Genomic DNA, 9,757 nt, shown 5'->3' on the forward strand with positions numbered 1-9,757 from the left:
CGATGCCAGTTATGTTGAGTTGGTGGAACACATCCTAAATAGCACGATATAAATTTTTCAATCTTATTTCTTTGTTTTTATTTTGTGTACATATTTTTTACTTGATTTTTATTATTTTTTTATGATGTTTTTTTTTTTTATGATTTTTATTATTTTCTTATGCTTTTTTTATTTATGATTTTTATTATTTTTTTTATGATGTTTTTTTTGTAATTTTTATGATTTTTATTATTTGTATTAAAATCACATTGACGCTTTGGGACAACCTGTCAAGTCTCTGTGGTATTGATTTTTTTAAAATAAAATAAAATAAAATAAATGGCCAAAATGTCTAAGCATACTCTTATCTTGCGTTCAACCACACTTCTTATATAAGTGCCTTTTCTTTTACAATATCTAGAAAAAAAAACACAAAACGCCTTTTATGGACTCATTGAGCTGATTTCCAGGACCCGACTGTGAACTTCCCGACTGTGGATCTGAACTTCTCGTTGCAGAAATGAAACTCAAATTAAAGAAGAATTCACATGTTGTTACTTAAAAGTTAACTTCACCAATGGAAAACATCTTGAAAAAATTTCAACTATGATCCAAAGTTCAAGGATAAAAAAAGAAACAATAATAATGGTAATTATAATGATCTGGAAGATAAATGGTTCCAACCAAAGAATATCACCAATGAAGTCAAAGGTACAAGGAAACAGCTCGGAAAACGAGGAAAATGGATTTCAGACGAAACCTGTAAATTAATTGAAAAAATAAACAACTTAATAAACTAAGCCTTAATACCCAAGAGGAAAGATTCAAATACTCTTCAAGATTCGAGAGGAAAGATTCAAATACTCTTCAAGATTCGAGAGGAAAGATTCAAATAAATGAATAGAATCGAAGATTACAAAAAAGCTACATGATGGACCAAAATCGATATATTAACACAGTATGTGAAGAGATCGTAAATCAAGCTTACACTAATCATACTAGCAATTTATTTAAAAAAGTAAAAAGTTTCACCCTAAAACATGGACCATCAATGATGACAAGGTTATTACAATAAACGAGATCAACAGGGTAATTAACACTTGGAAAGAATCAGTGTTGTCACTCTAATTTTTTTCCATGGGTTTCCGGAAACCCGTTGCTAAAAATCAAAAATTCCCGTTAGAAAATCTTGAAAATTTTATCAACTTTCATGTAATAGTGCCTTGGACGAAAAATATGTATATTCATACATATTTTTTCAAAATAATTTTTTTGAAAGAAAAATTGCAAAACCCGTTGTTCCGAAATTGGGGTGACACCACTGGAAATAATACTACGCAGAATTTTACAAGGATGACAGCTTGAAGGATCACGAAAAATACAGAGTTCTGACCCCATATGAACCTGACATAATCCTTTAAAAAGTGGAAAATCGCCTGGGAACGATAGAATTTAAGCCAAGTTATTGAAGAGATTGGATAAAAAAGGTATCGAATGCTTCTAGATATTTGATTTGAAAATCGAGATGATGGCCATCACAGTGGGTCAAATCTATATTTATCCCAATTCATAAGAAGGGTCAACGAAAAAAAATGAAAATTACAGAATAGTCTAACTCATCTCTCAAACAAGTAACATATTAACTCTATATTCTGAAGGAGAGACTGAAACAATACCTTGGCTGAGAAATCCCGGAAGAGCAAACTGGATTTACTCAAGAACAAATTTTAAATATACAACAAATAATCGAGAAAAGTCAAGAATTTAAGGCTTCCGTAATACTTTGCTTCATAGATTACACAAAATATTTTGACTGTGACACTTGGAACTGGCTGTGGAAGGTTCTAGAACAGATGGGTATCTAAAAACACTCATTCATAATTTACATATTGTACATAATGCGGCAACAGTAAGAATTTATGAGTTTCTTTCGAATAAAAATGCATTCCAAAAAGGCGAGAAAAGAAATTGTTAATTTAATTTTGTCATTAATTCTGGCGCAGTTTTGTCGCTAAGCACCATTCGCTAATTTCGGGGCGATTATGTTGAAGCGCTTATGTACCGAGTGACACTCCATATGACTACGATAAGCAGCACTGAATATAAAAAAGCCTCACTACTGTCACAGCATCGCATGTAAATTGATAAAGTATATGTATATCGCCAAAGTAGGGTTCTTATATCAAAGTGTCACGTGAAGAGCAGACTTTGGAAAGAAGCTTTGATATTATAATAATACATATATGTATAATACGCTAACAACCCTCATCCACCATACTACCACCCACCGTCGTTCGTCGTCGAACAACTTTTGATAAAGTTGTTCGACGCAATTAATTACGTTGCACTAATAGGTTGCCACGCGAGATATGAGAGAGTCTACGCTAAGTGTGTTAAGTTGAACCTCAAAACGGATACCCGCCCTTAGACAGATTCGTATGTACATACGTACATACATATGTATTACACACGAGAGCTAAACCGGAAATCCTCTAACGTTTTAATGATATTTTCGTAGCTAGACGCCCATTCGACGAATCTCCCAAACATACAAGTAGGTAGGTACCTGTAGATGTTTTTCTTCTTTTTTTTTTGATGTCATGCACGGGCGGGTCGCAAAAGCTGTAAATGTGTCAAGTCGTCTCCTGTGTGCGACACACACCTACCCAGAATGGAGTATCCGACCGAGAGGTCATTATGATCGTCTCTGCCGCCGTTCGAATATTCAAAGGGTGCGAAAAGGCTCCTTTGTGCCGAATCGTAAAGTCTTTATGGATATAGGGGATGTATTTGTATGTGTATGTACGTTTTTGGGTCTTTGTGGATCTTTCTGACAAGCCGTGGCCATTAGTTGAATCATCGTATTATTCGAAATCCGTGTGTCGATCCGTACAAATAATAAGCAAGAATTTACTAATACATACATATTACAGTGTTAGATTAATTCTCCTTATTCTATATTACCCACAGAACTGTATACAGGAACACTTTTTTTCACAAAGTATTCATAAATTCATATTTAAATTGCATCAATGTGTTCAAAGAGATATCCAGAAGTAAGCTGAAAATCGTATATTCAATAATATACTTTCATAATTTAATCACCCTTGATGGACTTTCCATTAGCTGTAATGAGAGCCATTTCTCCCTCCCCCCCTTTTTCAGTTCTGGACCAGATAAAGTTATAATAAAAAATATTAAATAGGCCAAATATGTTCAATTATAATATAGGATTTAGTTTCCTAATTTATTATATTAGGTTGGCATGCATGAGTAGAATGGATGATGAGGTTGTTAACATGTAAAGCAACGGACAGTCCATTGTGGCACTCCGTTTAATAACACTGAGCAACAAAAAATCACGTTTTTGAGTTACCAGAGCGGATACTAATCAATCTTTACTAAGTTTGACCGACTAAATATGATAATGATTTTTGTTAGTTCGCTCTCGTTTACGAGATATGAGCATTTAAAAATGTTTGCGGTCTTTAGCTCAAAATTTAGTATTGCTGTGTTAAAAATGAGTATTGAAATCAATAGTGATATGTTATTCCTATTGATTATGATATTTCATTGTTTTAAAATACTTGTTGTTAAATATCTAGCGAATTTTAAAAGTCAAAAATATATATTTTTTACGCATTTTTTTTTCATTCTATTATGCATTTATTTGGCCAGTTTTTTTATTTCACCATGTGTATAAAAAATGGTTTTCTATCTTAATATATATTTTTTTTATCTAAACGTACTAAATCGAGCGGTAATTGCGTTAGAAAGGCTTTCTTGTGGTCCGTGTTTGTAACGCAGATAGCGTTGGTGCAGGCGAGTGGCAAGTATTCCGACCGCTGTACTCTGTAGTGCAAGCGAGATGGCAAGTAATCCGACCACAGAGTACAGCGGTCAGAATACTTGGTCGGAATACTGTAAAAATTGCGCATTTTTTTAAACGCTCATATCTCGTAAAAGAGATCGAACCAATAAAAATCATTATCATATTCGAATTTAGTGGGTTAAAATTAGTAAAGATTGATTAGTCTCTGCTCTGGTATTTTTTTTGTTTCTCAGTGTAATCAATGTTGTTAACCACCCAACGAGTCCCTTTTTATTCGACCGCCTATGTCTCCCGACAACCAGCAGGAATTACTGGTGGTTGCATATAATGCTTTGAAAGGGTGGTCACGGGTTCAAATCCCACTGGTGTCTGCTGGCCAGAACTTGGATTTATGACTCCGGGTCGATCGTTTCCTATCAGAGTTTGCCAATTTATCTGATTTTCATTGAAATGGTTCCAACAAATTGGCAACCTTACCAATTTCCTCGCAAAATCTCGAGTTTTCAGAAATCTCGAATTTCGCTGAACTTTATAAAATGCTGCAAATTTACAAATTTGACCATAAATATCACCGTGGATGTTAATTGATATGTATTTACTTTTTATTATACTACATAGTATCAAATGTACAATGGTTTTGGCCAGTAAGGTGCATTAGGGTTACCTGTTAGGCATTCCTGGTATAAATTAAAATAAAAAGAACTAAAAATAAAGAATAAAAATAAAATAAAATAAAAAAAACAAGATCCTACAATAATAAATATGATTAACTATAAAAAAAAAAGGTGGTTGACCTTAATGTTTTATGATCCTAATCTTACCAGTAGTTAAATGAACAACTTATAAAGATTTAAACCAAAAAAATACAATGACAGCTTTCCTCAAAAAAACTCAAAAATTGGTCCATGTTTGCAATTTTTCCAAACCAAACGAACTGTGAACGTCTGAACACCCTATACACTTATCGTGCACTGTATAATATAATGGAAAATGATAAGAGACTGTGAATAGACCGCGCTCAAACTTTCCGATGAAATACTCGCCCGCCGCCACTATCTAATATTGAAAGTTAATTCGGGCACACCCTGTTCTGGCGAGTATCGTCACTCGTTTGCGGGACACCCGGTAGTTGCAGGCGAGTCTTCAGGTTCAAACTTTAATTAGAAGTAAAGGCCCGTCTCATTGCGAAGCGCACGCGAACCAAATTCAATTTCTGCACCCAAGCGGAAGCCAACCGAGAATCTCCAGTCGAGCGACCAAACTCGCATCCAACCAAATCAAATATATCTATGTACATACTAAATGAAATATAGAAATAAATATTCAAATTCAACATTGTACAATGTAGAGAAAACTGACCAGCGATTATATGTAGTTGATCATCACAGTGTATGAGATTTATCCAATGAGAATAGGAGAGGGAGTGGCTTGATGAGTTGACCGGCTGACGACGATGATTAAATTTATGTACCGAATAATTTATTGCTCGTTTAATATATCGCTCGGATCAGTGTGATAAATTAATTAAACATGTAAAGCCGGGCCTCGTGTGAAATGCTTCATGTGAAAATTCGCATCTTAGACGAGATTGAAAAGCGGCCGGCCGACGATGCCGTAACGAGGAGTGTTGCCATAATCAAAATGCATCGTCATTAGGGCAGGCCTCTTCGTCGGTTTGAAGAGACCGTGATGCAGAAAAGCCGGAGAGGTTTTCCCGCCAGAATTTCCTTTTTGAAGCTCGGTTTTGCCGGAAACCGCGCACGCTATACACCCTGCGTCCATAATTGGGCGAAAACCTCCCTTGCTTATCAAAGAAATAAAATTTTCCTATATGTTTATACATAAATTTTCATATTTATTTGATTTGTATTAAGTTATTAAATACCTGCATATAATATACTTCGTCAGGAAAGTATTTACATTTAATTGTTATGCATATTTGTTACTAGACGTTTTATTTTTTTTTATACTTTTGTCAAATATTTTCGTTAGGAACCATGCAAAGGAAAAATATTATGTATGGTTTTTTGATATAAGAATTAAATTGGATATTGTATTGGGTTTTATAAATTTTCACATTTCTTTTATTTTATTCTTTATATGTACATACAATATGTATGTCTTTTTTGTATTATAAAACGTAACGTGTACAAATTATTCAGCAAAGTTATTAAATTTAAATTAAATATCAATCTAAATTCCACGTCTGTGTTCGTTATAAAATTTTCACGTCTACGAATCAAGCAATTATTTTTTATTTCACTCGCAACACTTCGACTATATCTTTCGACTCGTACACAATTCCAGAAACTCAATATTAAAGTTTTAATAGGAAAAAAACATGGTTATTGCGATTAAATTATCATATTGCCCTTCGCATTATACTTTAAAATTGAGGTAATATTGTTTTGTCTTCTGGGCTCGTCTATCCCTCTTTTTTCGCTTTTTTTTTGCAAGCAACCCCCTCCAGTCTGTCCTCGAGAGGCAAAGCTGGAGGGGCGTAGATATTTTGAACAAAACAAATATTTGAATTTCCATCGAGTTCAACAGCTTAAGTTTAATATCAAATGTAATCAAATTATCCAGGTAACTTCCGCGGGAAAAATATTATATGTATGTATGTAGCGGAATCCGGAGCTCGGCGGCCGTATCATGAATTGGAAATGTAATTTTCTTTTTACGCGGCCAAATTATTTTTCAAAACAATAAGGTGGGTGTGCACACCCTCGAAAACCTCCCATATACCCTTGGAAGGATTCACCTTTTATGGAAAAAGATTATGGCGCCAGCCGAAGGTAGGCGGCGCTGAATTAAGAAGATAATATCTTCATTTGATAGCGATGATCCCGAGCATCTTTTACCACAACAATATTGCGAAGTGTATCATAAAATAAAATAATACAGTTGCGCCGTATCCTTTTTTCTCTATACCGTATTTACATACCGACCTGCGTTCGTCTTATTTTTTCAACGTATAAAAAATACCTATGATTTGCATCAGAATTATGGCAAAACGTAAAATCGACCAGTTCACACATGCATGTGTATAACATATGTATAACGAACTCAGAAAGGTTCAAAAGAATACAGACATATCTCCTTATAATGCTCTTTATACAATTTTATTTGTCCAAAGACAACGTATCCAACTGATGGAACATTTCCATTAGCAAATATCGGCGTGCAAATTCACAAAATCAGAAACCGTATTTACCCTATATATATATATCAGATTTCAAATAAGTTCAAAGCCAAAAGAATTTTAATCAATTCAAAGACTTAATGCTGAACAATTTTCTCTTATCCGATTTATCCTGAATTTATTTTTGATATGTAAATTGTATAAAAATTAATTTACATAAAAAATCATTAAGCACGGAAAAAAACAACGGTTTTCTACAATAAATTCGTAGAAAATCGCCAAAAACCTCTGCTGGGGAAATGATTCATAATAACAATTTGATTACATTCTAATAATCATATTTCTTAAAAACCACGCATAAAAACACAAACACACAAATTTGCATTTTCATTTGCGCACATGCCACCCAACCAATTACCAGAATCACCTTAATATTTTTAGGCATCGCAAATGTTGTTCTCATAATCTTAGGGGACGCTTTTGCCGCGTGACAAAATCGCTTTAGGGGCAGATACGACCTGGCCCATCCACCTTGAAAGTATCCACTTGAGAAGAAATTGGGATGGAGGTGGGGGGGATGAGATGCAGTGTACAATATGAGCAACCATGGGTGCCCATGGGACGAATAAATATGATGGGACGACGTGTGCAACGATGCACCAATTACGACCGGTACACCCTGTCGTCGTCGCACCAATAAAATTTACATGCGACGCCTCATACGAACCGGCAGTTGCATTATGGCAGGACAGGGCCTCACTAGGACCTCCTATAAAACTATAAAATTATCATTTTCAGACGGCGTAATTCGCTCGACAAATTGCGCGAGTCTAATGTTTCGATTCGACGCGACGCGACGCTGGAAATATTTCGGAATGGAATTTTTGAATGTGCGAAATTGTTTAGAATACGCTCCTGGCGCCGGCTTTGGTTGAATTATTAATGTTAATCGTATGACGCGGCGCGAACGGTTTAACTGGGTTAATTTGAGTATGCGGTTGATGTAAATTTCATATTGCTCATTGACATGCATTATACATGTGCGCTCTGTAGGTGTTTCGTATTTTTTAATTCTGGAAATAAATTACTCAATTTCGCCCAAATTTTATTTTCTAATTATTATAAAAATTAAAGACAGCTCTTCTTAAGCTAAAAATGAGCCCTATGTATTTCACGTACTTATTTAGCCTTGTATGCTACTCTATTTATGTTTTTCCCAAAATTAAGGTAAATACAGACATACATATTTTCTTATTACAAAATGGAAATTCGATCTTAAATTTATTATTGATAAATATTTCCATGACGAAATGGCCAAAAGGAATATTTTGTTTTCACATATACAATTCATAGATGTCTCGTTAATTTGCGAGTTTTTCAGTGTCTCGTAATTCAACGACTTGTTATAAAAATCCTGCAGTTGTAATTGTAATTGTAATTTTTAACTGGCCAGGAAGGCGCATTACACCTGTAAGGCCTTCCTGGTATATATGTAAAAATAAAAATAAATAAAATATATGTACTATAAAACAGAATATTTAAAACAAAATCTTCTGATATAATAATTAAATGAAAAGAGTCCAAACAAATATCGTACAGTTTTAACATACATATGTATTATATGTACATATATTTATAAAAGATTCTATAAAAAGACAAATCTATAAAAGCGTAAATGTGGCATAAAAATAATCGAAAGCAACAATCTTAAAAAGATGAATTTATCCTTACAACAAATATGGTTTTATTTTACTACATTCCATCCCTTGGGAGGATTTCCACCACGAAGTATCAAATATATATATATATATATATATATATATATATATATATATATATATATATATATATATATATATATATATATATATATATATATATATATATATATATATATATATATATATATATATATCTGGCAATAAATAGTATATATATATATACAATTAAATATATATATATATATATATATATATATATATATATATATATATATATATATACATATATATATATATATATATATATATATATATATATATATATATATATATATATATATATATATATATATATATATATCTGGCAATAAATAGTTTGAGTAATCAAAAAAAAACTATGTAAGACTTCCGGTGCATAGAAAACTATAGAGTTATTTTGTCAGATCAAAGAATAAAATGGTGCACATTCACTCACAGACCACTACTACCAAATGATTTATCAACCATATTAGTATAGAAGTTTAAACTATTGTATAGGTACATATTGGCATTGTAATACTTTTATTCATACATATTATGTAGTATGGTAATATTTTATAAGTCAGTTTACAGTTTAGCTATTGTTGCGTCTAAATTATTTGAAAAGACTGAATAGTTTACGGCAAATGTGTTTTGTGTGAGTGTGTCTGCTAAGTCTGGTACGACAACTAGCCCATCCTATTTTCCAGCTGGGTGGCCAACAATGTATCCGGGAAGTCAGTCTGCAAAACTATTCTAAATCGCCGTGCAACCATTGATTGGTCACACGGGAGAGAACCAAGTTGCCGGAGTGCACTCGGTACCCGAGCCGACAGTTTGTCGTCTCTGAACTTTAAATCAAACTAATTAACCAATGAGTAAACGTCCAAAGCAACAGACGGTGTTCAATCCCGTCCCTCGCACGATTACATCGACATCACGCTACGGTTTTACTTTTTTTATAATTCATAAATATATTCTAATTAAATAAAAAAATACATTATTTGGTGAAACTCACCATACCTAGCAAAATATGTGTACAAAGATTCAACTCAATCTATTCAC

The sequence above is a fragment of the Arctopsyche grandis genome, chromosome 9, assembly GCF_051622035.1.
Source record: "Arctopsyche grandis isolate Sample6627 chromosome 9, ASM5162203v2, whole genome shotgun sequence".
Classification (NCBI taxonomy): domain Eukaryota; kingdom Metazoa; phylum Arthropoda; class Insecta; order Trichoptera; family Hydropsychidae; genus Arctopsyche; species Arctopsyche grandis.